The sequence below is a fragment of the Cervus canadensis genome, chromosome 4 (genome assembly GCF_019320065.1).
Source record: "Cervus canadensis isolate Bull #8, Minnesota chromosome 4, ASM1932006v1, whole genome shotgun sequence".
Classification (NCBI taxonomy): domain Eukaryota; kingdom Metazoa; phylum Chordata; class Mammalia; order Artiodactyla; family Cervidae; genus Cervus; species Cervus canadensis.
This window is the reverse complement of record NC_057389.1, coordinates 60,744,819-60,749,941: the sequence shown is the minus strand read 5'-3', so window position 1 is coordinate 60,749,941 and position 5,123 is coordinate 60,744,819. Positions and strand designations below refer to the sequence as shown.

The window sequence follows — 5,123 nt, the reverse complement described above, 5'->3', positions numbered from 1 at the left end:
AGTCCAAATATTTCCTCAGCATCTACCACATACGGAGTCTTCTGCTGGATTCTTCAAACTGTGGAGTCATTGATAATGTTCTAAATTTGTTGAGGCAGCAACTACTAGAAAGGGATGGCTTTCCAAGTACTACTTCATCTCACATAAATCCTGAAGATTTTTTCTAAATGTAAAGTGTGATACAATCATTTCTGAGGCCTAGGTTTTCTGGCTGAGGCTGAATGGATGGTTTCCATTGCTTTGTTTGTTGTGTAACTCTTGGCTCTCCTCCAACCAGTTGGAGTCATGGAAGGCTGTTCATTATATATACTTAACAGACAGGAAATTAACACAATGGAAAAATATGTATTGCTACCCAGTCTTTGAGAGTTCTTCATTTTAAACCAAGTACAGAGAGGAAGTATCTTGTTATTTTATAACATTGTTTTAATTACTCCAGCAATACTTGTTTACTGTAGAAAAATTAGAAAACTACAGATAAGCAGAAAGAAGAAATTAGAAGTAATCCTTGATATCCAAAGATAACTGTTCTTAACATTTTGATATACATCTTTTCAGATTTATTTCATTGTTTAGATTGGATCATGCTGTTAATGTTTTACAATATGATTTTTCTTTGGTTTAATAATATATGATTAAAATCTTCTGTTGACAAATATATTTTTACAACATTTAAAAGTGGCTGCATAGTTAATTATGGTACTTTGTTCATTGAATTATGGTACTTGTTCATTGAATTGAACCATGCATTGGTAAACATTTGCAGTATTTTCAATTTTTAGATATACTAAGTTGCATTGCAGTAAATGTTATTGAAATAATTTTTATACATATTGATTTCTTCCTTGTAAAAACTGCTTAAAGTTTAATTGTTTTGTCAAAGGATCTGTGTTTTTTATGTATTTTGTTATATAGTGTCAAACTGTCCTCCAGGAAAGTTAAACCAACTTACACTTATAATAGTATTATCAAAGAGTGATTTCCCTATGTTCTTGACAATTTTAGGTATTATTACTTAAAAAATCCTTATCAATTCTGATAGGTAAATACTAGTATCTCATAGGTTAAAATTCTTTGGCTACTGGAGAATTTAAGCAGTAATTTTATGTTTATTGTCCATTTTTAATTTTTGTTTTTATAAGCTACCTGTACATGCCCTTTTTCCATTATTCTCTTTATATGTTTGCCTTTCTCCTTTTGAAGTAGTCATCATTTGAGGGGATCTCAATAATGACAATTTTCTATGTAATATTTATGTAACAGTTGAGTTAGTTAAAAAAAAAAGAAAGAAAGAAATTATGTGAGTCAACCATCCTGGACTCATAGTTAATGAACACTAAAGATGTTTATATTAACACTTGAATTTTAATAACTGCCATTCATTTATTAAGCAAAGTTTGCAAGCAATTCTCCATAGCTTACCATCCCAGAAAATATCTGTACCTGCCTCCCCATTCCTTTTTCAGTAGGCATACCATAGCAAAATGAACGAGAACCACAGATATTTGGCCTTATCCCATATAGGCTTTTTGCCTCAAGCTGAATGGAGGGAGGCTATTAGTACTTCTTCCATATCCCATTAGAAACCTTTACCTTTTTTTGAAAAAAAGTATTTATTTTTAATTGAAGGGAAGGATACTTGTTTTACAATATTGTGTTGGTTTCTACCAGAAATTAACATGAATCAGCCATAGGTTTATATATGTCCCTTCCCTCTTGAACCCCTCTCCCACCTCCCACCCCTCTAGGTTGTTACAGAGCCCCGGGTTGAGTTCCCTGAGTCATACAGAAAATTCCCGTTAGTTATCTATTTTGCATAGTGTATATGTTCCCATGTTACTCCATTGTTTGATGCACTCCAAATAGCCAGCACCCGCATCTCTTAGTGGAAGGGCTGCCCTCCTGCTGTCCTAACTCCCTTTCCCGGCCGGGACCTGTGGACGCATGCCAGGGGCATTCCTTAGCCAACAGCTGGGCTCTGTCAGCCCAGGGGCTCTGCAGCCCCTTTGTCACCTGAGATGGGCAAGTCTGTGGTGTGACTGTCCAATCTTAGGAGCTCTGCTGTGGAACGGCCAGAACTACTCTCCAGGGGACTTGGTTTGATTTGTATCCTAACCTGACCTCTTTCCTTCCCAGTTTCCACATTCCCTTCCCCACTTTCTGAGAATATTTTACCAATACGTCAGTTTTACACAAATGCTGATTGTTGGATCTGCCTCTGGGAAACATCCCCTAAGGCATATATAGCAACATTTAGAATTAAACTATTATATCAAGGAAGGTCCCATCATATTGTAAGCTCTAATGGCTAAAGATAGCTATGGTAACTAACATTGTTGAGATTTTACTATGAATCTAGCACTATACTAAATGCTTTTTCATATGATAACTCATCCAGTCCACATCATACTATAGCTCTGTTTTTATCCCCAGATGAGAAAACTTAATTTCCTTATGTCCACATAGATTCTCAGTGGCTAAAGTGGGACTAAGCCATCTAGTAGGCTCTGGAGCCCAAGCTCTGAAACCATGATGCTCCTCTGCTTTGTAAGAGGCTTAGAGAGCTCTGTAGCAGGGTCAGAAGCTCTTCTCAGTACCCCAGGGCGTTCCTGGGCACAATCTCAGGCCCATGCACACTGGCCAGCTAAGACAGTGTGAGACAGTATCCTGCTGGGTCATTCTCACATTTGCACACATTGCCTTTAAATGACTACCCTTGTTTTCAGCTCAGCACAGTTTTGTAGGAGAAAGAAAAATATGACAAAACTTTCTGTTGGGCAGAAGGTCAGGATAGAGACATATATGGATGGTATAAAATCTGGATCATCAAGATTTTTTTTTTTTTTTCATTTAGCTGCCTAAGTCTTTCTGTGAAGTAGAACAAATAATAATTATTTATATGCACATGAGCATAGCATGTGAATAATTTTAACTTACTTCTAACTTCAGTGACATGATGCTTTCATTTTGACTTTAGCCTATAGACCCAGACCAAAAAGAAATACTGAGATTTTAGACATTTCTGTATATTCCAGTTAATTTTTTATTAGCTAACTTGGCCTGTTTATTTAGAAACCTTTACTTGTAGCTTTCCAGACATGGAAAATAACAACAAGGTGCCCAGTTAAATTTGAATTTCAGATAAGCAATGGATAATTTTTTTAGTATAAGAATGTCCCCTGCACGTGGGAAGATGGCTGAGCAGGTGACCAAGTCAGTGCTGTTCGTGTGTCTGGGTAACATCTGTCGATCACCCATCACAGAAGCGGTTTTCAGGAAACTTGTAACTGATCAAAACATTTCAGATAATTGGGTCATTGACAGTGGCGCTGTTTCTGACTGGAACGTGGGCCGGTCACCAGATCCAAGAGCTGTGAGCTGCCTAAGAAATCATGGCATTAACACAGCCCATAAAGCAAGACAGGTTACCAAAGAAGACTTTGCCACTTTTGATTATATACTGTGTATGGATGAGAGCAATCTGAGAGATTTGAATAGAAAAAGTAATCAAGTTAAAAACTGCAGAGCGTGAACTACTCGGGAGCTATGATCCACAAAAACAACTTATCATTGAAGATCCCTATTATGGCAACGACGCGGACTTGGAGACCGTCTACCAGCAGTGCGTGCGGTGCTGCAGGGCCTTCCTGGAGAAGCTCCGCTGACCAGGCCGTCCCGCTGTGGCCCAGGTTAGTCCCCTCAGGCCACGTGTCAACTGTCAACAGTGTCCCTTCCGAGCCAAGGCCGCAGCCCTCCCTTCAGCTTACTCACTGTTTCTCACCTGACAAAATAATTGTAGATGGAAATCAGTCTTTGTGTTTAGCAAAAGAGTAAATAAAAAATCTTTGATTCAGATAGTTTATGGGGTAAGAGTTCCTTAGACTAGCTAAACCTCCCACTTTGCCCCAGTTACAAAAACAATGGAACAGTCGAAATAGTGGAACAGCACGTGATGAAGTGAAATAAGACGTCCCTCCAGGAACCTGCACTACCTCTCCCTCTGGACGGGGCCCCTGCCTGTACTACCTCTCGATGCCAGGGCCTGGCGTCCAGCGACGCTGGTCGAGTGTCACACACTCACAGTGCCCAGGCGTACGTTTTCAGGACAGGAAGGAGGGAGATTTGTGGGATTCACCTTTAGCACCTTCGCTCCTCTTAAGTTTGTGTCTGTGTAGCTTATTTCATAAGGAAGTCAACTTATTTCTTCCCATTTGAACCCCTTTGCCTCTGGAAATGTAATTATATCCAGGAGAAGGACGTGTGTGCTGGTTTATCTTATGGTCAGTTTGGGGACTGTGTCTGCTTCTACATGCATATAATTGCCTGAATGCCAATTATAGATCACCTTGTGTGGGAAAAAATATTAAGTTGGAAAAAGTCCTTTTATGTTGGAATACTTAAATATTGATATATTAAGTATTCTTTTGTCAGTGCCTGGTTATAGGGAAATATACATAATTTGTGCACACTTTGAAATGACTGATCTAAAATTCATATGAATGTATGTCAGACAAAATTGTTCTCAAATGAACTGGGGAAATTAGAAAAAAAAAAAAAAAGAATGTCCCATGTAATTTTCCTCTATGAAATATTAGTGACGTACTTATACCAAAAAACTATTTATTGTTTATCTGAAATTCAAATTTCACTGGGAATCCTATATTTTATTTGGCAAGCCAACTTACTTGGACACCCGCCCCAATAGCAATATTCCTTACACTTCAGCCTCTCATAGATTGTCATGGCTATTCTCATGTGCTAAAAAGTGTCCTTGCTCAGGACAGGTGGCTTGGTCACCAGAGAGAATCTCTTACTGGGTCCCATGCTTCCAAGTTGCCATCTACAAACTAGTTTCTGTCCAGCTGTCTGAATGATTGTTCCAAAACATAAATCCCACCACTCCCCTCCTCAAAACCCTTTGGTGGATTTCTGTCATGTGTAGAATATAATCTAAAGGGCTATGCACACGCTCTGTAATTTTTCACCTGATTGGGTCCTTCTTCCCTCACTGGCAAGGGGGCAGTTTCAGGTTAAGCCTGATCTTTGCCTGATCCCCCAGCAGAGCGATAGGAGAGCCTTTATGTCCTCAAAGGAGCTGGGCTTCCATCCTCTTAAAACAGTCA

General features: G+C 39.0%; 1 pseudogene; it reads left to right on the top strand.

Annotated features, from left to right (window-relative positions):
- The first annotated feature begins 3,193 nt into the window (after positions 1-3,193).
- Positions 3,194-3,665, top strand: LOC122439210 (annotated as a pseudogene).
- Positions 3,666-5,123: the final 1,458 nt, after the last annotated feature.